The sequence below is a fragment of the Anabas testudineus genome, chromosome 2 (assembly GCF_900324465.2).
Source record: "Anabas testudineus chromosome 2, fAnaTes1.2, whole genome shotgun sequence".
Taxonomy (NCBI): domain Eukaryota; kingdom Metazoa; phylum Chordata; class Actinopteri; order Anabantiformes; family Anabantidae; genus Anabas; species Anabas testudineus.
The window spans coordinates 11,436,280-11,462,835 of record NC_046611.1 but is presented as its reverse complement, the minus strand read 5'-3'; the positions used below and the strand labels follow the sequence as shown (position 1 = coordinate 11,462,835).

General features: G+C 41.1%; 1 protein-coding gene across 3 annotated transcripts in view; it reads left to right on the top strand.

Annotated features, from left to right (window-relative positions):
- Window positions 1–3,835: 3,835 nt before the first annotated feature.
- LOC113162944 (beta-1,3-galactosyltransferase 1-like) overlaps window positions 3,836–26,556 on the top strand; it is a 90,218-nt gene continuing 67,497 nt past the window's right edge. The window contains exon 1 of one of the 3 annotated variants that reach the window (XM_026361220.1): window positions 3,836–3,934. The gene's annotated coding sequence lies outside the window, so the exon portion shown is untranslated. Of the gene's footprint in view, window positions 3,935–11,078; window positions 11,193–24,504; window positions 24,614–26,556 lie in introns of those variants that run through there. The other 2 variants (XM_026361221.1, XM_026361219.1) reach the window with 2 other exon arrangements.

Here is a 26,556-nt window from a genome sequence, read left to right as displayed (position 1 = left end):
CAGGATTCAGCTGAAAAAACAAAAGTCATATCACCACCGCCTGAAAAGAAAGTCATGAATTCCAGATATTCCACTGCTCAGAGCACATTAATTAGTGAAGATAATGTCATAAGCAAATCAGTGGATGACAACAAAAAGCCCACAAGTAAGATTTCTGTAGTGTGGCCTCCACAAACAGATTCTCCAAAGAAATCCTTCACTATTGAGGAGGAGTTGAAGTTGGTTAAGCCATCATGGCCCCCTAAGGAGGGCTCAGCTCAGGAAAACGATAACATAAATCAACCTATGAAGCCTTCATTAAAAGAAACTGATATTCCCGCAGCGAAAGTACAAAATGGGCCCCAGGAAAATAACAAGGTTCAGGAGAGTGTCTGTTTGACAGAGAATGTGAAAAAGCATGAAGAGACTCCTGCAGAGTCTGAGACTCCAGCCTCCACCATAGCTGTCGCCGAGGAACCAGGGAGTGTTACTCACACTCGAGAAACTAAAGAGTCAAACAGTGACTCTGAGGCTGGGGCACAAGTGGGTTCAGAAATGGACTCTGAAGTGCAGCCCAGAGTGGAAGAGAAAGAACAAAGCGAAGGGAATGATGGTGGAGCTGTGGAAAAGAATGAGGAGAAAAGTATAGACAGGGAGGAGGAAGTGAAAGTAAATGGACATGATGGGCAGATAGAAAGTGCAGCAGGTGAAGGTCAAGAGAAAATAGATAAAGGAGGTAATGACGGGGTGAACAATGAGGAGACGGTAAAGGTCACATTAATAGATAAAGAGGCTACGGCAGAGCTGACACAGAATGCAAACTCCAATAATAATAATAATAATAATAATAATGGCCAGACACTGCTTGACCATGAAATCCTGTTTCAAGGGCTTAACAAGACAGATACAAGCACAGTAACAGATTACTCCCAGGATGATCACTGTGAAGAATCAAAATGGATGCCAAGTGAAGTGCTGCAATTGGCACAGAGGGATGATGCCTTTGTGCCAGTCAGTGCCAAATGTACTGAAGCCAGAGACTGCTATTCAGACACAAACTTCTTCACAGAGACGGCCGAGGGAACGTTCGCTGTCAAAAACGAGGCCACCGAGCCAAAGATTAGCACATCGAGTTTCCTCGAGGACATTTTCGCCGGCCTGAGCACCAGCAGCTCCAGCCTGCTATCTGATTTCAAATGCGACATCTTTAGTCAATCTGCTGGGGAGATGCCTCCGGTGTCGACGCTGGATGACCTTTTGGATTTCGGGATGGAGGCGAGAGAAAGCGCAGATAAAGCGGGAGATGCGAGGGAAAAGGAGGAGAGCGGCAACAGCTTTGCGACAGGCTACAGCACAAGCATGTCTCTGTGGGCAGATGATGATGACACCCTGACAGTGGAGGAGCAGATCAAGAGGAACAGATACTATGACGACGAAGACAGCGACAACTCTTGAATTGTACCCATTGAGCTAATGATCAGGCAGCCTTGACCACGTGTAACTTCATATATGTCCATGGAGAGATGAACTGCTCTGATATAATATAGTGTTTTTGTACCGAGTTTTCCAATCACATATCTGCTTTTTGATTCAGTATCTACAGTAGCTTTGCTTTGATGCAGACTGAATGCACCTGGTGTGCAGAGAAATGCAAAGTGGATATTTGTTCTTCTGAATGCTACTTAGTACACACACACACACACACACACACACACATTTTAGCTGACTGATCTCAACATCTATCTTCAAAATTTGCAATATGATTTCTTCTGTATTTTTCCAAACAAATGGCTGTCAGCTTTATCTGTGTCTGAATAGAGAGTTTTTTCTCTTTTTTCATTTCTATTATGTCTTCTGGTTGAAATAAAGCTTCATGAATTCAACAATATCTGACTTTTTAATCAATAGGTGTACAGACAAACAGGAGCGGTAATGCTACTTAGCTATATTCCCTTTGTGTGGCTGGCTGGTTTGATGTATAGCCTACCTAGATAACACAGTCCAGCTGAGATCTCTTTGGTGAAAGGCCTATTGATTTTCACTGATAGAGCAAGCCTGTTGTAGAAGTTACAGATTTTTCCATTAGGTGGCTTGTGTCACCTCTGACAGATTTTTTTGCCCTTCTCAGTTACAGCTGGAACATGTGGTTTAATCGGCTGCAAAGAGAATATACTGCGGTGTTAATTACAGCAGCGGAAAAAAAAAGTGCTTCAGTGTCAGAAAAGTGTTGGCTTTATAAATGTTGTGGTCCACATACTACATTGTGCTGACAGTTTCTTTAAGTTTGGGAAACACTGTTGCCAAGTCGATAATTCAACATCCTTTCCAGAAATGCCTGCTTGGCATCTTTTTAATTGGGCTATTTTTCCCACTAATGTTTACATTTTCATTGACAATCCAAAGTAGGTGCAATTTTGTACATTTTTGCACATTGGTATTTATCCTCCTGCCTGGCTGATAAACCCAGATAAATGTCCATCCAATGACAGAAAGCTGGCAACAAAGTGTGCTGCTGTTAGGCAACACTGTGCCGTCGGATTCGGTGGACGTTTTTCTCAAGTGTGTCTTAAATCAGTAATCTCATGTCACTAAGATATATATACACTCAAGGAGTTACTTTTCTTTGGAGATCTAAATGACCCTGAGGGGATCATTCTTCTTTCTAACATTATTCCAATGGAGGGGATTGAAAACAAGACATATAAGTTGAACAATCAATCAATATTTTATTTTGCATGGGTGGAACAGAGTAGATTAGTTAGCTTGCTTAGATTCAGTGCGAGTTAGCTGGCGTAAGCTACAATATGCAAGACTCAAAATCAATCAATCCACTCTGTTAACAACTTAAGGATTCGTTAACCACCAGTACCATAACACATGGCAGGAAATAAATACAATGCAAAAAAATATAATAAAAAGACAATATTACTGGTGTTTGAGGAAGTTTACCTTAGTTTAAGGTATAGCAATTGGTATTTAAAACTAATTGATACTATAACAGACCTGCAATAAATCCACCTCATAAAGTTGATATATGGTATATAATAACAGACTATTTCTGCCAGCCTTCTTTTTTAATACAGACACAGTTACTTTAAAGTAATTCCCCTAAACTTTCCATCTTTTGACAATCCTGCTAGTTTCCAGTGTTTTAGGTTTTTTTTATGGTAATTGTATTGTAAAGTCCACCAGAATGACATATATCATGTTCAGTGCTCATCAACTCACTCAGTCCGATAAAACAGTTCTGCTATAAGTCATGTTTTGAACTGCAATTACACCTATTTAACATAAAGTTTGGACCAACCTGACTGAACCAAACAGAAACCCGAACATCATTTACAAATCTGAACTTGAACCCTTGGGTGCTGACAGGTCAGGGGTCAGTTCAGGGGGCTGCCCTGGAGGATGGTGGTCAGTGTTTTGCTGACCTGGCTGTTGAACAGAAAGACATTTCGTTAAAGGAGTGTAGGCGATGATAGAAACACCAAACATCTAAATTTGCTGTTACCAGAGACCATCAGCTGTATTAAAATGAGCTTGTTGGACCTCTCTCTCTTGATGGGGTGTCAATCAAACTGTCCTTATCACAGTCTCTCAACCCTCCAGATGAATCCTCCCCTGCAGTTAACGGGGTTTATTTTCGCCCAGATGCCTTCAGATCACTCAGGTGTTCTTTGAAAGTCAATCTCCGTCCAACAAAGCAGCATCTTACTCCTCGCTCCTTCCTCCGGGAGGCTGCGATCCCTCCTCGTCAGGCGGCCGCTGATTGGTCGGCTCCTCCCCTCTCCCCTCCTCGCTCTCCGCCTGCTGCCTCCCTCCCTCCCTCCCTCCCTCCGTCCCCGGTTCCTCCGGGCAGAGAGAGGAGGAGTGCGCTCGGCGTGCTGCGGTGTGGAGCGGACGGAGCTCATCGTCTGGGACAAGTTGCGACGACGGGACGCGGACACCAACACCAGTAGGTGCTTCACAACGTTTTACCGCCGTGCGCGCTGCTGTTCCTCCAGACGCTCTCCAAGCGCAGCACGGACGCGTCTTTTTTATTTATTTGGGAGTGAAACTGATGGACGGTCCATCATCTGTGGTTTTGTTTGTGAATGCTCTGTTTGACCCCTTGCTGTGGCAGGTGAATCGCTCCTCTAACGATGCGCAAAGGGCTGTTTTTAGGAGACTGACTGCCCTGTGGGGGGGTAACAGTGGCATTTTAAACTTGCTTTTTAAAGGTTAACTTTGTCGTTTCCGAGGCTGTGCAGCGGCTGTGTGCTGGTGTTTGAAGCTCTTCCACACTGTGTGAGTAAAGCATCACTGATAGACCTGGTCTGTCGATGGGAGTGCATGCCATCATCCAAATAAGAAGTAGGCTCAGTGGCGTCTGTGTGAGAGAGAAAGAGAGCAAGGTAGAGGCAGAAGAAATCCACATGAGGGTATTGTGCCTTTCATAATGCTGTGCACTTTATAGCCTAATATCCGGCACAATGATTTATCTGGATGCTAATCCATTCCACTTAACATGAACTGGTGAAATCCGTCAGCCCACTGTTTCATTGCATAAAGGGATGAGAGTCATCGTGCTTTATCACTCTGTCCGACACGGCTACACTACTCCAAGGAAGTGAAAGGGACAGTCAAAATGGAAAGCAGGGGATAGAACTCTCTGTGGCGAGCTGCTCAATGAGATTTTACCTTGTAGTCAAGAGGTCAGAACAACAATTCACAGCTAGTGTCTGCGCTTGCTGTGAACAGTGCGCCTAAGCTTCCAAAAAATCCTTTTCTGCTGATTTATTTTGACAGTTGCTTTGAAACCACGAATGCCACAGATCTCAAACGCATCTCCCCCCTGCCGGACTGATCCTCTCCTTTTGGAATTACACTGCTCCTTGAAGTGGTTACATCAATACTCCTTCACACTGTTTCTCACCGTGGAGTAATACCAGAGAAAGCCAAGCCCATCTCTTTTGTGAGCACGGCGCCTCTCAACCTTACAACGCCGCCTGGGTCGTTAATACCAGCAGCCCTGCCAAATTCCCTCATTTAAGTCCGTAGTCTGGCTCCAGGCCAGATACTGACACTGTACAAGTGGAGGAGAAAAATCTTCACTTTCATTTGAGAGATGTCCCACAATCCCCCATTCGTCTCCTGTGACATGAAATATAGTGCTTTAATCTCAATTAGGCGATGACATATCAAAATGGGTACCACACACACACGGCTGGTTTCTGATGACACTGATCGGTTTCGAGGTCTAGTTTCGCGAGAGGAACTGATCCCATGTTCCTACAAAGTCACACAGATGTTAATTGATCTCCGCTTCATTCACTTGCTGTAAAAATTCCCACTTTTCTCTCAGGCACTCGACTGCAACGCGACTGCAAAGCCCCTGTTTGATTAAGCTGTAAGTAATTTTCTGTCACTAAATCTCCGGCAAATGTTCAGCTTTAGGAACAACTTTAAGAATTATGGGTTTTCAGATCCCAACCAACAGCTTCAATCCTCTCAAAAATGCACAATGATCGTGGATCAGTAGGTTTGTGCTGCAGTGTTGAAAAAAGCGTTTTTCCTCCTCATGATACCTGTGAGTTCCCCTAAAGTCAATAAGTTTTCACCCTCTTATTTACATGCTGCCTCAGTAGTAAATCACCATTAAACTCCTCTAAGTCTCATCACATCCCTTATATCTATAAATAGGCTCTTTACATCTGCTGTGCTGTAAACTACATCTTATTGACATTCTGTGAGAGGAAGCAAGTCCCGGGGTGTGCATTTAATAGGCCTGGTTTTTAACTAATTTGTCCCTTGTGTGGAGGTTTTATATGTAAAGGCATCCCGGCTGTTTGAGTTAGTGGCTGAAAGTGGCAGCCACCATTGATCTTTTGAGATGTTGCACACTAAAAATCGCGATGCCATTCTCACTCAGGAAATTGAAACCTGGTTTTGTTGCGGGAATGAATCTCGGAGAAGCCCTCGGGCTCGACCGGATCCTCTTAATTACGTCATATTTTTGTTGTGGAAGTGATTGGACTCCGATTTATGGCGCTGCGCCAGATGAGATAAACTGTATGTGGCAGTGATGAATGGTGTTTGTAAAGACCACAATAGAACGGTTTATTACAAACCAACATATTAAGTCGTTCGCTGTTTCAGTGCACTTACGCTTTCACCACTGTTTCTTGTCAACACCGTTTAAAGGGGAAAATCTGTCAGTTCGTGGGCTCCTGTTTGTTACTGCGTGCCGTGGCATTTTGGTGCCCTCAGGGAACATATTTCTTTCAAGTGTACAGCTTGGCTTGTCAAATGTCACTGCTGTTTTGTCAGAGTCTCCTTTAGAAACTGCTGCTTTATGAAGACCTTTAGCTTTCCTTTTTTTTTTTCCCCCCCCCCCCCCTCACGCCATCACCATTAGATTAATTTTAATTTCATGTTTGGCAAACCTGGTCTGCTATTCATCATCAGGGGTTTTTGCATCAACATCCTGCCACCTTGCAGGGAGGAATCCATCATAGAAGGGCAGGATGAGATGCCAATTTCTCTGCTGAGTAAGGAGCACGACCGCAATCATAGGTAAACTCAAATGTTCATGGAATTCGTGAGCTATGTTTCTATGCCTGTATGAGGACGTGTTACTGACATCAAGTTCAGGCTCCTTCTGCCATTGTGGGAAATAGCAGAAATCATGGAAAGTAAAAAAACAAACAAACATCGCAACACATTCTCTCTGCACTGAGAGTGGCAACATGATGACTATTCAAACATTTATTCATGTCATCGATTTGAGTTTGTACATGAATGATGTGTTTTCCAACACAGTGATAGACTTCTTTAATGCGACCAGGTGGCTCAAGTGACAGAAGGATGTGTTTTAACCATCTGTAGCAAGTGAAAGTTGAAATATGGTGGTGAATATATGGAGGGGGATAGATTCATAAACAGAACTAGAGAAAGAACTAGAACTAGTTAAAGATGTTCCATACTCTGCTCAAGATATGTAGGCGCAGCTTTAAATATACAGATATATACATATATAACTATTTTTATGTAGCTAGAGGTCCCAGATCCAACCAGATGCAATATTCATCCAACTGAAGGGCAGCAATAGGCGGCGTCCCATGGCCCCGGTCAGGTCAGGTGAGGGTGGGAAGGTAAATTGACAAGAGTGTATTTCTCTTCTTGTGCATTGTGATTCGTTAAACTGAACAGCCAATCAGAGTGGTCTGTCTCACCACTGACATCACTGGCGACAGATTAGATCGCCTGTATCTAATTAATGTTTAAATCAGCAGCAGCTACAATGAAAAGTTGTCTGTACTCAGCCTAAGATTGTGAGGATGCAACATTTGGTAGGATCACTGTAAGTTCGCTTCATATCAAACCAACATTTTAATCTGACCATACATTATAAAATTATATATGGTGCATCAGCGCTGTGAGTATTTGTAGCTTATATCTCTATAGTCTCTTTTCAGGTTGGAGCTTGAGCTGCAGCAAACTATTATTTTCATGATCAGTTAATATGCAGATTTGTTTTTGATTGATCAATGAATTGTTCAGTCCATTAAATGTGAAACAGTAGTTAAACAAAATGACTGACACAACGTCTCAGAGCCCAGTGTGACGTCTTCAGATGTCTTGTTTACTCAGATTTTGAAGTTAATAACATGCAATCACTCGCCAAAGATAGTTTTGCAAAAGAAACGCGACTCTTCTTTTTTGACGTTCCAAATAATGAGTGGACTGTGTGATGAGTGTTTTCGTAGCAGTCCCATTAAAAGTCTCTGTGATCAGCCGTCTCCAATGTGGTTGGCTAGCAGGTAGCTTGGCAGTTGTTGACTATAATTGGCAGACAGCTCATGACCAGAACTGGTGCAATCTGTCTTTGTCTGTAAGTCATACTGGTTTTAACGGCTTCAATGGCGGCGTCTACAGCTATAGTATCTATTTTTATAAAGTAATGACAAGTATACCTATTTAATTTTTGAATCAGTGTGTGTTTATAATAATATAGTTTGTATCCTAATTCTTCAGATCCTATTAATGATGTGTTTTGTGTCTTGTTTAATTTGCTTCCACAAATACAGACCTGCAGTTGAATTTGCAGGAGATAATTGCAATTCATGTAACAGGAACAATGAAAATGAGATCTTTTTTCTCGAAGTGTTCCACCATCCAACTCCAAGAAAGTCTTGATAATTTCACAGTTCACTTTTGCTCCTAAGTATCTCTCGGTAAGCAACAATTTTCCTGTAAATGCTCCCCTGTGGAAGCATCATTGAATGTCTCACCAGGAGTCACAGGAGATGTTAGGGCAAAGGAAAAGACAGTGTCCCTCAGGGGATCAGTAAAGGCTCACATTATTGTTATTCACTTGACCTTACTCTCTGAATAATTAATTATCAAGTTGTTCATTTTAATTGCAACGTGGGGAAGTAAACCAGCAGAGGAGAGCACAGTGCAGTTGCCTGTTTTCATGCAAAATTAATGGTTTCTGTGTAACAAGTCATAATTTACAATGCATTAGATTTTATTACTGTCTGGCTGCACTGTAATTACTGATATGAGGAGGCTGTAACTTACAAGGCTGTCATCTTTTATAAGGTCTTGAGCTTTGAGCTGCTGTGACTGTGGGATATCGCTCTGATTCTCTTCTTTCTCCGAGGGCATTCACTGGTTTCCACATTGATGTGCTCTGACCTCTGCTGTTTCTCCACACTAGCTCCCCTTCTCTCTTTCAGGCCCTCGCTCTCTCTCTCGCTCTCTCTTGTCCTCTCTGCTGGGAAGGGTTTGGAAGGCAGCATAGGCGATGCTATGCGTTTCATCTGTCGAGCTTAGCGCGTTGTGATCATGTCTGTGACCGCCGTCCACAGTTTATTGGATCATTTGATAATCTCGTTGGCCGGAGCTTAGCCACGCGCATCCCCGGCTCTGTGTACAAATCACCAACACCATACTGTGATCAGACTGATTTTTGCACACCAGTCCGTTCAGCAACATGGCACATGAATAAAACAATAAACACCCTGCGTGTTTGTCATGATCAGTATATTCAGTGGATTTGACACAAAAACATGCCACAGTGGTGTTGCAGTTATAGCAGACCACATAATACACTTTTCAGTGTTTGACAAATAATGAGGAATGACAGCAATGATAAAATCTGACCCGCTAGGACTGGTTGATGTTCGGGTTAATGATAAATCATGCCAGTGTTTACAAGACTAGGCAGAGTTTGTCTGGCAAGTTTTGCTGAATTGCATTTTGTTCTGCACAAGCTCCCGGGGTCACAGCCGCTCGTTTTGGATCAGATAACTGGTCAGAGGGAGAGCGGGGCTGTGTTAGCTTCATGTCGCTCCCCCGCATCCTCTTATCTCACACTCATACCAGCTGTGGTTGTGGTTGCATGTTGGCTGCCGCTGCCTTTTCATTTCCACACGCGAGAGGCTCTGCTACAAAGCCTCCTGAGCCCCCTCCGCCACCACACTTGGCACAGGATGAGTGCAGAGCCGAGACTTCTAGCTCTGGGTTCTTTTAATTGGGTTCTGATGACGGGACTACGTTAGTTTGCCAAGCTGGCCATCGCCACTATCCACATCTCCCATTTCCCCTCTTGGTCAAATAAACGAGGGGTGAGGACCCTAGAGGTCATTTCCTGGAGGCTTTTTTCAGCCTGTTTGGCCTCCACACTTTGCAGACATAATACAAGGAAGCTTTGTTTGCGTCCTTATCTGTTGCTGCCTTATGGATACCTTGTCACTCTAATTTTGAGGCTCTGAATTGAAAGTTTATGTAGCTCATTATGCTGAGAATATTTGGAAACCCTGTGGCAGATGAAGCACACTGAAAACCATCCATTATAAAAATGTATTCCAATAAGGAGGCAGTTTTTTTCCAATTAGACAATGAGACTTTTGGAAGACATGTTGGGTAGTATATCACAATGTGCTCCTAGCATGGTTTTCCATTTGGAAGGCAGATGGTAGCATCTGAGTAAAAGCATTATAATTTTTTTGTCTGATCCCCCTCCCTTCACCCTGATTCTCTAATCCTCTTTACAGAGGCCCAACATGGTTCCATACAGACATTTATATGCATCAGAGTTCGTCAGGAAATAGGATGAGGAGACAAAGTCATGCTGTTTTTAATTCTTCAGCTAAATTAATTAAATACAAAGAGTGCAGCTCGCCCCTTGGTCGCCACAGTGGAAGATATTTAATTTTATTTTTGGAGACTCTATGTAAAACATATTATACAGCTTTTGGTGTAATTCTCTAGGTGATATTAATAACTTGCTGCCTGCACAGTTGAGTTCAATCAGCATCTGCTCTCAATGAGCACACATTCCTCCGTGGACCCGGCTAACCCATTTGAATAGTCGTGTGTTTGACTCCTAGGTCTAATTATAGGAGGATTCACCATTATGTGTGCACAAACACTATACAGAACATCATCAATCTTAGTCTAACTAGATACAGCACTAATTATTGCAGGTGTATTTCATACATGATGCATGTTTAGGTATCTTTATGCTTGGAGGTCTGTATGTAAATTTGACATTTGCTTCTCTGAGCGATGTTGACCAAACTGATGTTGAGTGCAGACAGATTTAATGTGGGACAGTCTTATCCCCAACCGATCCCAGTTGGTCTTGTTAACTGCCTACTCTCAACTGTAAGAAGATAAATATATATTTCTTTAAGCTTGGCAGACGTACAGTAGATTAAAAAAAAAACTATATGAACTGAGCTTCTGGATGAAACAGATGTTTCTTATTAAGCAGTTGTTGCTTCTGCTCCATTCCACACTGAGATCTTTATAATGACAAACCGAAGTAAAAGTTTTAGAATTTAATTTTAAATGTATTAGAAAACTGAAAACGCATTTACTAAAGTGTTCAGACTCTTTTCTGACTTTGTGATGAGGTGCATTCTGCCTGCATGGTGTCTGTCTAGAACCTGACTGGAGGCCACCTGTGGCAAATTGAACTGATTGGACAGAGTTTAGAAAGACCTGTCCCACAATTGACACCATGTCAGGACTCGGAAGGGACAGAGATGACAGAAGAACTCCCTCTAGACCTACATAATAGACATAAATATGTATAAATCATTTCTAAAGCTTTGTGTGAAACCACCAGGGCACATCATCAAACTGAGTAACAGGAAGGACATGAAGGAACTTGGTCTGGTCTTACCTGCAGAGATAGGAGGACGACCATTTTTATGGTGGTGAGTTCAACACACATATGAATAATTCTGTCCTTTTGTGTAATTGATTGCATACTGATGGACAGAAATACAGCTGAAAGAGTCTTTCTGAAGCTAATGTCTTTGCCTTCGTAAACAGGGTGGCAAAAGGTTTCGTGTGGGTGGCCGGAGGTAGGGGTGGGTAAATGATTCCCTGTAGGTGAATGCCGCTGTGCATGTTTGTTGATTTTATTGTTCGACTACGGTTTTAGACTAGGACTGAAGTGAATGTGTTACAGTGGTGTGGTGTGGTGTATAAATGAAGAGTCTTGTCTCATTTATTCCAATTCAAGATGTGAGGAAACCTCCCAAGGTCAAATAAGATCGAGTTAAGCTGCCTGAATAATAACGAACATGTTTGTTCAGAATTTTGTTAGTTTTGTAAAATTTCTTTGTTGTTCAGTGGAGTAAATGACCTTGTACTACTGCTTCAAATACAAGGTGCTATTGTCAGATGTTTTTATAATCTACTCAGTCAGTTAGGTTTTTCAAGATAACATAACATTTACCCCTTCCTGCTTTTTAAAACGGTGTATTTGCTGCTTTTCTCCATCATCTTCTTTTTTCTCTGATAGTCAATTAAATATGTTTAGGTTTTCAACTGTTGGTCATTCAAAACAAGCAATTTCAAGCCATCCCTGCGGGCCCTGGGAAATTGTGACGCCCTCTTTTCATCATTCTGACATTTTTAGACCAATTCATTAATCAATAAGTTGAGAAAATAATCACGTAGACCACAAAGCCCCATGTGGTGGGAGCACTGACAAATGAAAAACAATATTGGTAGTACATCTGAGCACGGGTGCAGACTCAGTTTTTCTCTTTTATTTATTGCACCAGACGTAGTTTATTTGTTGTTTGACTTGCTCTCATAGTGGCACAGAGGTAAAAAAAAAAAAAAAAATCATTTCCCTCGAGCATCCAGCCAGACACGCAGATAGAGGCAAAGCACATTTGAGGTTTGTTTGGTATAATCATTTCTCGGAGCATGTTTATTCTCGTTCAGGGGGCTGATTTGTTATTTCTGTTCTCCAGGCGAGCAACACACACTAGACTTTGGCATGATTTGGTTTCTCTCTGGGCTTGGTGCTTTTTAATGTGTACATGTTGTGATTATCAACCAATCGTATTAGTTTCTGCAGACTATGGCCAACGTTTGTTACTGGAGTCCATCATTAAAGGTCACAAAATGTCAACTTCCTTCCTAGGAGAGTTACATGTATGTTAATGTTTTTAAACTCTACATTTCCCTAAGATATCAGATTAAAGCTGGAAAAACAATTTTTCATCAGCAGAAGTTCAGATGATGTGATGTGGAAGAGTTCAAGGGAAGCAGGTCAACCAAGTCTACAACCTCTGTAGAATGAGCAACCAGATGATATCATCTGGAAGGAAATTTCAATAATGGGAAGGCAGGTGTATATTTTAATAAATTTAATATTTGCCTAATATAATCTATGCAAACTAGAACCAAGTATGAAGCAAAACCATTAAGCTCAATCTTTAATCCTTTTTTATTTAGGTTTTAATCTTGGAAGTGTTAAACTCTGCGAGGACAGTCTTGTATGTCTGACCACAAAGCAACTGCTTTCAAGGTTTCAGCATGCATAGTGTTTACCTTGATATCATCCTGCTTTCTCGTTGCAAATTCTGCTGATAGCACACAATGCTTCACAACCCAAGGTGTGTATTTACTGTGCTTAATAATTTTAATTACACATGCAAAGCAGAGCCTGAACTCTAAGCAACTGTTAAAACAAGGAAAGTTAAACAAAGTCACAAAATGTCCTGACTAAACAACTACAACAGGGAGGAAAACAGGCTGCAGGGACTGATCCTGAAATCTTTTCATATCGTGTATGTGCTAACAAGTGCTTTGTAGCTCAGTTTTGAAAAAGGGCCCTTTAAGTGAATTTTATTATCAAGTTCATAATTTCCAGTTCTAATTTGTGTCTGTATTGATTTACTGGAGAATTTTAACTGCATACATGCTCTGTACCAAACATGCTGTGATCAGAAAATTATAAATGAGCTGTAGGAGCTATAGCTATAAAGATCATTTGTATCTGCTTACATTACTTCAGGAATGCCTGACTTATCTAGTTATGTTCTGAGAAAAAATACTATATCACAGCCAGGCTAATGCGTGTTTCGGTGAGATGCACACTGTGTCTGCTCCAATATGTGAACTACCTGCATTTTTCACGAGCAGTTTATTACATTCCCCGGATGATTTTTCATATTTAATCAGTTCCAGGCGCTATTTAATTTTACTTGCTGAAGAGTGGCCATTAATATTTGTGGATCCATATTACAGACACACATTAGACACTGGCTCAGTTGGTCAGGCAGCCATTTACAAACCCCATGGTTGCTGGTTCGACTCCCATTTTCTCTAATTCCTGGCCACATGTCAAAGTGTCCCTTGACAAGACACTGTACTCTGAACCCTTGGTGCCTAAAATAGAGCTGACTGTAGTTGAGGAATTTGGCCCAGGCCATGAATAAATTAACAATCAAGTGACTTTGTTTGCATTTGCCACTGTGGACTTTTTAGTAGTTCTACTGTGCTGTTCTGTAAAATAATGCATTTGTTATTTAGCATTTGGTGTTACTGACCTCTCCTTGGGTGCAGAATGTTGATAGATTATTAAGCTTCCTCTCATAATTGCCCCTGAAAGCAACAAAATGAGGATAGTACAATAACAAAGGCTGTCACTTGGAAAGAGTGCTCTGTATTAATTTGCCTGATTAATGCACAAGCTCAGATTCAGGCATGTTGGAAGGGATTTTCTTTCACTCCATAGCAGATCTAGTGATATTTTCCCGCTCGCTGGCACAGCAGGTAATCTTGACATGCAGATCATTTTTCATTCCCTCACCACTGTCATCATCCATCTTGCCTGAGGGAAAAGCAGCGTTGGCTCAATCATAAACACCTGGTGACCTTTCTGATGAGAATCCGCTTCAGGGGAAATGTGTTGCAGTCGTGTAATTCAGCTGACTTATCACTGATGCATCCCAACCATGGAAATGTTGCTGTATCATCCCTGCACTATAACGTTACAGAGAACAAACACAAAACTCCCTTAACAGATGATACGCTCACCTGTTATAATACAGAGAGAAAACGGGAAAGCGTGTCTCCATCATCTGTTTCTCAAATTGACATATAAACAATTCACGTGTAATGAACCAGAAGATGATAGTCCTGCTTTGAGGTTTGCAGAGTTGCAGCATTGACTCCCCACCGTCTTTGAGATGTGTTTGATGTGCTGTGACGCCTAAAGATGCCACATCAGTCCCGTAGGGTCAGAGCCAAGGGCACAGCTGTCCCCATGCGTAGCACACACAGAGTTCCACAGCAGCCACATTTGACTGGTAAACTAACCCATCAAGTTAAATTAGGATGTGTTGGCTACAGCTGCCCTATAAATATGAATCATTAAAATTATCAGTGGAGGAGCTTGATAGGATCTACATATTGTTAGCCGAGTCATTTGCCTTTTTTTTTTAAAGCTGTATCCGCGTACAGAGGCAGATAGCATGGCTGACTGTAAACAGCAACTCAGGCCTCTGGAATCAGTGCTGAACAGTGAAGCAATTTTGGTGTAGTGTCCAAAATGTGGTATTGCACTTTTCACTCCGATGTAAGGCTGCAACTAATGATTTTGTTTTATCAATTAATCTAGCAGTTTTTCTTGCATAAGCTTTGACATATATTAATGGTGTAACCGGGCAAATACCGTGAACAATGACTTCAGCAGTACTTCTGATAATTCAAGTGTATGGTTGAAGCAAGACCAAGGGTCTTTTGGTCAAGCTACAGCCTCGTCTTACAGCAGTGTTTTGATTTAAATGCTAATGTCTCTAGTTTACAATGCTAACAAGGACAAATACGAACACTGATGTTAAGGATATATAATTATGTGATGTTGGCATAATCACAAAACCGTAGGTTGACAAGATGTCTCAGTAGACAACAAATGAGGATTAAAAAGGTTTGCATAGTGGCAGGAGAACTGTCTTGACAAAATTTCATGGAAAGTTATTAATTGTTGAGATGTTTTAAGTGACATTTGTAGAACTGTCATTTGAGCCTGACTGTTCAAAAGATGACAATGTGAGGTACTAATACTGCATAGTCAGCTTGAAGGTATGTTTATGTCAGTAGTATTTTGATATATCCATTTTATTTTGTGTCAGTTATGTTTTATTTGATTGTTTGGTCTTAGGAACAGTTGTTTTAAGAATTTATCGTCTTTGGTCACCAAAGTGAAACCTCGCAGTGAGATTTAACCACTTTTTTTGACTGACAATAAAGTTTCATAATGTTCCTCCACAACTGTCAACTTTGTCTTTAAATGGGCCTTTTAGGCGTAATAGATAGCTGGGACAAACTGACAGACAAAACAATTTTGAATTTAACTACTGACACCATGAAAATGAGGTACAGGCAAAGGTGAATAAGATACAGCTTTAAGTATCCACTGCTTCCTGTCTTATCATGTAAAGCTCTGAGCCCATTCCTTTTATTGGACTGTTTATTACTTATTTTAGTGTTACCTCAATGACGGTTTGCTCTTTGTGTAATGTCCTGCCTGCACACTGCAGAAAGGTCCCGTGATGTAGAGTTATTGCTCCCTTCCATCACTGCATGTTTGGCAGTAGGCCTTCCATTTCCTGTGAATTCATCACCATTAACAGAGCAATCAGTGGTGCTGGAGATCAGCTCAGGCTATAGGAAGCACGCAGTGCTGATGGCTGGTCCAGATTCACCACCCCACCCCCCACCACCACTTTATCGAGCGCTATGATCTATTGAAGGAGAAAGCCGGAGCAGTCTTCAAATAAAAGCAATAACTCTGTGCCTGTGGAGAAGGAAATCAGGAGGCAGGCTTGTCCTAGCAAGGCAGACAGCCATCCTTCCCCAGCACAGCAGTGTATATGGACATAACTTTCTCATTCCCCCCTCCTCCCTTGTTCACCACCCCACCCTCCTTGTTGATGCCTTCTCACTCAAGTTTATCATCAGCTGCTCCCCATAGATGGCTTATTGCCTTTTCCACCCTCATCTGTCCGCCTGGCTGAAAAGGCCTCCCAGGAAGAGATTAGCAATCCAATAACTCGTGGAGCATCCACCTCAGCAGCAGGTGCTCCCCAGAGTGAATGCTGATGAGAACAGCCAGGACTCTATAATAACAGGCCAGACAGTGTTTGCTAACAGCAAGCAGCCTCCCAGAAGCCCGAACCTGTGGATGATCCTAACCTGTTGTCAAGTTATAGCAGGTTTCATCCAGAGTTATTTAGCTCAACTGGTTTGCAGAGATTTTGGAATTGGCTGGAAGTGTTGTGTTGGTTGTTTTACTGAACTTTGTCGTGCCCTACCGAACCATTGAAGTAGCTAAGTATGTATAACTTGTCATGTCAATAATCAATTTGTTGGCTTAAATATTTTCTGACTAAAAATAAACAGCTGTCTAGACTTGTTTTTCCAGGGTTCAATCTGTCAGATGTTAATGTACATGCTTTTGCTAATGTGACATCTAGATAATTTTAGGTTACTGAGCATTCCTATTATAATGATAATTAAGTAGTTGACAGATTTTGTTAGATCCATGACATCCATGGTTATTTATATCTCACGTCTCCTCTTCATTGTTAAAAAATAACAAAATATCACCTCCTTAAACTAAACTGATTTTTATTTTTTTTTAGGAATTCACATCTCACTAGCATTGAATTTAATTACTGTTGAGTTTGACTTTTGATACAAAAACATTTGACCAGGACTTCGGACCCTTCGCTTTCAATACACAGTAATTCCTTATAGTTCATTCAGTGTTGTAGTTGCAGAGGTCAGATATTTTTTTCTGTGTTTCTTGTTTTGGAATCCCTCTGGGTTCAAAACCAGGACCATTTTATCTTATGCTAACTCAACATCCTGTTGCTATGCAGATGATACCCAGCTGTACATTGGTTGGTGAAACCAGTAATAAAAAGAATACATCATGTATGATTGCTATTTGCAGCTCCTAACTCTGGGATCATCAGTTGTGAAACTGCCAGCTTTTCCCGTTTGGATGTGTTACATGAATTTCTTTTAAATTTTTCTTTTAAACCCTTCCACAAACATTTGTGGAAGTCTTTTATGATCTCCATCCTACTCTTCTTTTTCATTTTATTAACTTGTTTTATTTCTTTTACAGTCTTTGTGCTCCATATTTTAGTTTTTTATGTTCATTGTGCCCTGTTTATCCTTTCGTACTCAGTAGTTAACTGTCACCTGTGGTTTTATGGAGCTATGCAGCACTTTACTGTGGTGTTTTGTTGCTCATTATTATAGCCCCTGGGTACAGTATATGGTAAAACACTTGCAGACCTGTCTTTAGTCTGGTTTGAAAACTAGCTCAAGGAAGAAGCCAGGTGATGTACTGTGGACTACAATTTACACTGAACAATGAATCATGTATTACACTCAAAAAAATAAGGGTTGTGCTGACCTTCTGTGTTACACAATATGTTACAAATAAAGGTGTCTCCATAGATTTTTACTCTCATTTATTGGGAGGAGGTGTGTAAGGTAACAAGAGACAATGATGCCCATGAAATTATGTGGCCTGATACACATAAGAAATCTAATCTCTAGCATTATTTATTGACTAATGATAAAAAAGCTAGAGGCATTTAATGAGCAGGAGTTGTATAACTACAGTATTGTCTGTCCGTAGCTCCCGCAGCCTGGCTTTTCTCTCACTCTATAATATCTCCTTCTGATATTAAGTCTCCAACCGAAAACTGCACAAACAGAAATGCAGCACTAAACAAATTGAGAATGTGTATTTTCTTTTTACAGGGAACACAAAAGGACTTAAACACCCTACAGCTTCACTGCAAGTCATCTCCCTCGTCCATAAATCCCTTCTGGCTTTCTTGCTGCGGGGTGTGTGATAAATTTACGCGCTCTGCTCACGTTATCTGTAGTTTGTTTTTTCTTCAATTTTACGAGGGCTTGCAATTCTTGATAAAGAGTCAGCTGGAGTCAGTTCCTCAAGGCCGGCTGAACGTGATAGGCCAATGCAATGTTGTCAAGATGTATGAATCACAGCGGAGACCAGCTCTTTTGTCTACTCTCAGCCGTCAGTGATGTATCATCTGTAACAAAAAAGGCTTCTTTTCATACAGTGATCGCAGGGGTCAACGGGGATTATTTTTAGGATGGAAACATAAAACTGCCACTTTTAAAAATAAGATTGACAGTCACGCACAATTGAAGTAGGTCTTTTTATTTTTTCTGCAGCTGTCAACCCAGTCATCTGTTGTTGGATTCACAAAAAAGTGGCAAGCTGGGATCTTGTTTCTCCAGGTGCTACAAAAATCATTCAAAGTATCTATTTTTGATAACTGTTCAACATAATGGTTTGCTGACTAAATATGTGAGAGGGGGAGAAAGAGAGGCTCAGAGGGGCAGATTAAAAAGAGACTATGATAAAAGGATTGTCTTGTGCTGCTGGATGTGTGCCATCTTCAGTAACTGAAAGGCCACGCGCAGTCTGGTGAACGACAGACTCAGGTGCAATAAAGGAGCTTCACTAATTGAGTGAAGTCGAGGAGGGACAGACCAGGTGCACGGATACTAGCCGGGGTTAGCCGAGGTCAGCCGAGGTCCACAACAAACGAGGAGAATCCTCCCCTTCACTGTTCTCGTGTGCTTGGGGTTAACCTAATCTGTCCCCCGGCTTCTTGTCTGTGAAAGGAAAATATGCAGAGCGCTTAGCAGTCATGTGGCATGAGTCACGGCAAAGATCGCTATGTTGGCGAAGCATTCACCAGCCTGTGAGCGAAGGAACAAATGAAAACTGAATTACAAGGCTGGGAGATTAATGGAGAAAAATGGAAAAAGGATAGATTGGACTGTACGGAGACGCCAGCGTTACAGGTGTCTGGAGAGTAAAGACTGATGCCAGGCTTCAGAATTTGGCACCCGGAGGTGCCTCATGTTCCAGCAAATGATAGGCCTGTGTCATAATAAAATAGACTGCTGAAAGGTAGTGTGATATTAATTGCGACAGGCATCCCCTCCTCCGTCATCTACAGCCAGAGAAAGCATGTTTTCCTAATAAGGAGAATCCATCCAAGAAGAGTTTAATTTTTCTGTCATTATAGCATGAATAAATATCTGCTGCACAATAGAAGAAAAGGAAAGCGATTGTGTGCTCCTCTTTTTGTGATGGCATCCTGGCCTTTTATTTTCCACTTGAGCAGGAGAATAGACAGCTTTATCCTTCACGGGACTAATACCAAATTGAACCTTAATGTCATTGGAACGACATTTGGCACTGTTTCACTGACCAGATGCAGGTGTTATTTTTCATATTAATCAATATAGATTGCAAAGGTAGAAGTTCAGCCAAAGCACTTCTCGCTATCTGACGTTTCCAAAAGCCCCAAAGCATATTTTTAAATGTCACTATTGCTCTAGATATTGCCTTTATTCAAGGGTCATATTTGAGACTTGATGTCAACATTTAGATGTTTATTACTACAAATTACTGAGGCATGTTTTATTAACATGCATATCTGCATCCAAGTCAACGTCTCCAACTTATTAGGAACTATTCCAGGTTGTCAGTCTTTATATCCAGACGCCTGACAATGAATGAATGCTTACAGAAGCTATTCTGCAGTGCGGCGTCCCCTCTGTGTGCTCTTTGGATTATAGATCGGGCCTTTAATAATCAATGACACAGTGTTTGTTGGAACAGATTAGTGGCATAATCTCCAGTGGATGCCTTTTATAATACTCTTTACACTGTAACTCTCAGAAGCAATAAAAAGCTCCAGCTTAGAGCGGCTGCAGCTACTGTTTGTCACCGTATAGGTTTCCATAGAGCGGCATTCTTGAGTTCGCTCCTAACCCCTGTGTCACGGCTGCTTTGAGGATTTCATTTGAGGTTAATTTTGAAGTGACACTTTTTGAAGAACTTGACATTTTTATCAAAATCACAAAAAAAAAAAAGATTGTGTGAAGATTATTTGACAGCTGAGTTGCTGTGCTGCAGACTGATGCTGGAAACATCAGACTTATGTGAAGTAAATGCAAACACCATTTTAACGCCAACCCTCCATCAAGTTTTGTGTGCCGCGGGGTCACCATCTGTTGTAATCATGCCAGAGCGCTGTCCTCCCCATTTCTATTTCCGTGTGTATTGAGGTGTGAGATGCTGGCATTCAAACGCCATTGTTCTGCCTCTCCCTGGCTGATTTCCCAGCTCTGTCGCCTGATAGAAGTGAACGGACGAGAGCCCCGGTGGAGGATGAGTCGCGCTCTGTGGGCAACAAGTGTAACACAGTAATTATGAGAAGCGGACAGCAATCAAACCCGGACGTAAATCTTAAGAGCGCACACTGTGTGCCATCACCGTTTATATTTAGAGAATTGTAGGGAAATGGTTCTTTTATGTGGAAGAAGTTCTCAGTCAGAGGGATTGTAGCTGGATTTAGTGGTTCACAGGGACAATCTTCTGGGGGAAGGGATAAAGCCAGTTAGAAAACAAAGTTTGACTCACTGTGCTCTGCTCAAAATCACAGAAGATGAAGAACTCTTTTTGTTCTGCAAAAACAAAGTAGAAAGTAAAACAGTGTCACAAAATAAAACAATTGGGTGCATCCAGTTAGCTTTGATTAAAATGTAGATGGTGTGTCTCACATGGTGAAAGGCAGACACCCAGAAAATGTGTGTGTGTGTGTGTGTCTTGGTAATTGTGAGATAAAAGGACTCCTCCTAAAGTTGGTTGTCCAGTCGAACTGAGTAACTGACAAGACAAGAAGAGTCTTGGTCAGAAAGTGACCAAGAACCCGTCACTTCATCAAGCTGAGCTTCAGAGGTCTTTTGGTTTTTTGCAGGAAGTTTAATTGTCACACTATGTACAGTTCGGTCTATAAATAATGAAACCACCACACTGAATATGAAATGAACCACTAAAGATGTGAGTGAAGTCAGGACTTTCAGCTTTAATTCATTCAGGAATTACAGCTATTTTCATACACACACACACTCACACACATACACACACAAACGCACACAATTTTTTGGGCCTCATAAATAATAGAATAAGTCTAGATTTTGTCCACATCTTGAGTGTTTTATTTTAAATTCAGTGTGATGGTGTACAGAGGATAAATGGCAAACAACGTATAGTCAATGGTATTTTTTGAATGTTTTTATTTATTTTATTTTTTGCTGTTTGGATGTTTAATCAAACAACTATTAAACTATAACTACATCTGACGACAAAGTGTTACCTGACTTGGGTCTCATGTTATTCTGGACATCAGGGGTTCCCCTCAGCTCGGGCCTGGGAGCAGGAGTAGACTGGTAGCACACATTAGGTTGGCTGTGTTTTATTGTGCTACAGTCAGTATTTGGACCTCCCTGCACAAAGCACAGGATGTAAACACAACACAGTCTCGTGAAGCTGGTAACATGTCACATAAAAAGTAAAAGAATGACAAAAAAACACACACCTCAGTTTTGTTAGATGAACAGTTTGGAAGACTTGTAAAGTCTAGGCCTCGATGCATTTTGGAAACATTTCGTCTGTCTATATTCTCTCTGTAGTGGTTTCGTTTTTCTTAACCATGACACAAATCTGGGTTTGAGAACTGACTATAACTACGGGTGTAATTGGTCAAAACCTTCTAAACAAAAACAAAACAATAATCAAGGTCTGAACTGAACTGTGGTTTTGAAAAAACTTTACATCTCTAACACGAACAGCAGCAAACTTTGAGAACCTATTGGTGTTCTGGCTCTGCTCACTGAAATAACCAATGTGAGACTGATTCTTGTTAACCAGTCTAAGTAGTGTGTGTGTGTGTGTGTGTGTGTGTGTGTGTGTGTACGTGTACGTGCATCTTATACCAGCACTGAATGACGGGTGTTGTGAATATCACACCTCTTGCCACAGTACAGCATGCATCCACCTGCTCAGGCTTTTTGTGTGTAGAGAAAAACTCAAACATCAGAACAAATGTAATGACAGTTGAGATGCTGCAGTGTGGGAGCATTCAATTAGTCTGCCAGGACTACACAGAAAGTTTCATTGTGTTTTCAGGTTAACCGGCCACACAGACAGGGACTCGAGGGAAAGGCTTGTTTGTTTTTCTCTGTTGTATAAGAGCAGTGGAGCTCAAATCCTGTTGTGTCACAGGCTTTTTGCATAACTCGCAGTTTGTACTTTCAACTGTCTCTGCTGCAGTGGAAACACAAGCTTGGAAATTATTGATTGGAACTAATGTTAGGTTGTTTTTTTTTTTCTTTCTGTATTTGTTGCACTGTGTGACTCCAGGAGCTCATCAGTCTACCAGAGAACTAACATCTCATACATGTCTGCGCAGAAAATAGGACAATCACACGGCACAGGGGCGTGTAGAATTAAATCCATCTCTGGTAATTTAATGAAATTCAAGCGCCTTGTCCCCACAACTCTCATCCCAATTAGAAATGAAAAACTGTGCACACAAGGGTGGGAAATTATTAAAAGAACAGTTGGGCTTAAGTGGAAATTACAGGAAGCCCTCTTCCCTCGCTCCTCTTTGAAAAGTGAATGTCAATGGAACTTTGTTAGCAAAGGTTAACGCGGTCATTAGAATTCAGCCCACAGCACCTCTAATTTATTCCCAAAGTGGTGCCGTTCATTTCTGGATCAGCTCCATATTTAGGTTGAAGGCGGCAGCGAGATTTTTCATCACAGAATGTCATTTAGAACAGTGGCGTGTCTAATGCGAGACACTTATCTCAGTGTCTTCTGTCTTTGACTCACAGGTCAGGGATTAACACCCGCTGCCACTCAAAACCTGAACCTGAAAACTGTACGATTTAACTAAAACACTGCATGAAGATGTTAGAATAGGTAAATTCAGACATTTCTGCTTCGATAACATTAGGTCTACATTTTCTTTTTTTTTTTTTTCGTCCCAAGTAAAACGTGGAAACAACAACACTTGTCAGCCCGAGTCTCTTCTCAACTCAGGAAAACGGAAAGGCATTTTGTGGCGCCTACGACTCTCCCACTGATTAATGGCTAGAGGTGGAGGACCCATGTTGTGGCTTTGATGAGGCAATTTGTACAGTTCTGCAAGAAAACAATGGCAGTTCATTTTATTGCAATGCGTCTCCAGGGAGACATCAGCACGGTTGCTACTCCGTACAGTGAGGAGTTTAGCCCAATAATAAATCAAAAGATGGTGGTGTGCCAGGGAGGGGCGGTATTATAGCTCACTCTTTAATGGCCCATGTGCTGTTTGTTGCTCCATTTGAATGCAGAGTTTGATGCCAGCGTCTTATTGCATTCAGTTATGAATACAAAGCCGGGGACTGTTAACGCCGTTGCTTTTCATACCTCCCTCTGGGTGTGCAGGAAGCCAGCAGTTGATCATTCCACATTTTGTTCTAAACATCACATTTTCCAGATGAACAAAGCAGCAGCAAGACCTGGGAGTTCCAATTACAGTATAGACGTACTGTTTGATGCTTATCAATGAAAGAAAGTTATCAATAAGCCAAGATTTCGCCGATTGCAGCATTTGTAATGCTACATGAGCCCTTTGTGAGCCTGAGGACAAGCTGTAATACTTTCTACTGATTGTTTCTCCTGATAGATCGCAGCTAACCATCACGCTCTGCATGTGGGACATCTAGTGTCATATAATGTCTACATCTATTACTGATGCAGTCTGTCTACTGCTGATGGGGCTTTGGAAATGTATAGCCTTTCTATTCTGAAATATAAATTGGTTATATAGGTTTATACAGTACTGTGCAAAAGTCTTAGGCCACCATTAGATTTTTTTGGTTTGGCTTTGGTTATTATAACGATATAAAATGTATGTCTTAGTGTTTTTAGAATACAATTAGAGCACATAGGAAATATTTGCACAGCAAAAATAAAAATCTGCTTCTATAGGCTAAAGTGACCCAGTAGAGACCTGGCTCGGCATCAGGCAGCTTCATCTAGATGTCAAGTTGATCCTTCAACAGTCTGAAGAAGTCAGTTTGGTCTTTTGCACCGTACTGTATATACTTTGATTGTTAGGTTTGGTACGTCTGCAACCAGTTAATTAGATACAGAAAATAAATTGGCAACTATTTTCATGTATTACTCAAGATGTTTATTGTTTTCAGTGTTTTAATTGCTGGCCAATTTTTGTCATTGTTTAGACAGAAACTTAATATGAAACAGTCGTACTACCATGAACTTTGGACTACTTTGGGAAACCACTGACACTTAACACAGTTGCTGCTGTATTGAGAAATACAACCTGAAAACCTGTTATGCAAAGTGGAAGCCAGACATCAAATCTGTGCGTCTGGGCCGAGCTCACGTTGGATCAACAGAAAGGTAGAAATGTGCTTTTGTTTTCTTTTTTTTAAGTTAATGTTTCTGCTTGACAAATGTAATTTTCTGAGGACTGACTAAGTGATTAATGGTCCTACTGTTTCAGCTCTGGTTGTATAACCTTTATTTAATCATGTAATATACCTGAGCTCAAGCTGTCTACTGCGAGAGAGAGAGAGTAGAACAGAGAGGAACAACAGCCAGACACAATTCAAAAGTGCATATAAAGCACATACAAAGCAGATCAGCTGTGGTATTTATGGATGACTTAAACAGTCCTGAGATTTTATTGCGTTGAGCAGTGGTTTTAAATGTGAAAAGTGAAACTGAGGAAGCTATTGCAAGAGGCATTTATAAAAAAAAATTACAGCATGTCTTCTAGTTGCTAGTGACGACTAGCTTACTCTTTCATACAGCTCACAGTGATGAGCATATTTATCTGCTATAATAAAACAGTCTGCAATAATAAATTGCATTAAGTTGTTTTAGGTGGAACCATGGTATTAGAATAAAAGGATATCTGCATAATCAGACAGACACAATAAGTGACATTACACAAATTTTACTGTCCTCAAAACAGAAAGGTGCTTTATTCCCATATGAAAACATGTTATCTTCAGGTCCCGTGCCAGCGGCTCCATTTTCTGTTTAAAAGTCTAGCTACATTATCTTTCAATTTCAGTACCAGGCTGTGGATTGCAGGGACACAGAATTACGGAGAGTGAAATACACTGTATAGTCACCTTGAGATTGTGCAAATGTGTCTGAGGCATTTTAATAGTGTATTGTAATGTTCACATGGCTGTGACTGACATTTGCATAAAAATGCCTTGTAGGTCAACCATCAGTGGGTATTAGCGCTTTTAGGTGTTAAAATAAACCAATTATCCAGCTGCTGTGCGGAAATCTGCTCACCTGACTTGTTGTAAGACAGACTTGAAAAGCTGTGAACCTCTTTTTAAATGGGATGCTGATGGTTCTCCAGTCATTTATTTTGGTGTTCCCTTAATTGATCACCCATCTGTGTCCATTCGGCTCAGTTTTACAGTCACCGTCATGCCTGCCATCATTATTTAGTTAGTTATGGAGAGCAGTGGAAGACTTGGCTTACCCTACTGAATTAGACACATTTTTCTCAGCTGTCGCTTCGCTAAGGCAGGATAGTGAATTAGCTACAGTTGAATGAGCCAGGAGTTTAGACTTAAGGCGTGTTTTATACTGTATTTCCTTCTTGTTTTAATACTGACATTATTAAGATCACTTGGCAATATCTGTGCCAGATAACCAGCATCTGCAGTGTGATGAATATTATGCAAATACTGATCATGACCAGGAATATTTAATTCAGGAGTCATTCTCGCCTGTAGGAATTTCATCAAATCTGTTTTATTAGAATTCACTAGAAATGACCAGAAGTGAAATGGTAATTATCCCGTTATTATCTTTGCGATATGTTTGTTGCCTGAAGTTTAGAAAGTGTTGTCAGTGCGCCTGTGGCTCCTGTTGCTCCATAGGTTGGCTGCAGAGTAGGTGACAGATTCAGCTACTAATGGCTCCATGTTAACAAATGTGGCATTAACGTTTGTGCCAGGACTATCATTACTGTGTTAGTGCAGGATATGTGGGCAGCACCACAACAGAGCTAAAGCAATCACCTCAGAGAGAGTAGAGAAGTCCACTTGATTGACTTCAAGAGGGTTTTCCATTTACTTGTTCCAGAAGTCAGCAGCCCTCATGACCCGGGTCATCAATACTCAGAAAAAGAGCAAACCCGCACCCGCCTTGACCCACAAAGCTCAGCATGGGACCAAGCGTTTATCTGATGTGTGACTGTTTTTTCTTCCACTGCAGCCTACATAAAGCTTTTTAAATTACAAATCACTTGATGATAAAGCTGGTTGTTTTTCATTTTCTAACTAAACTAAATTTCAATTGTAAATACATTA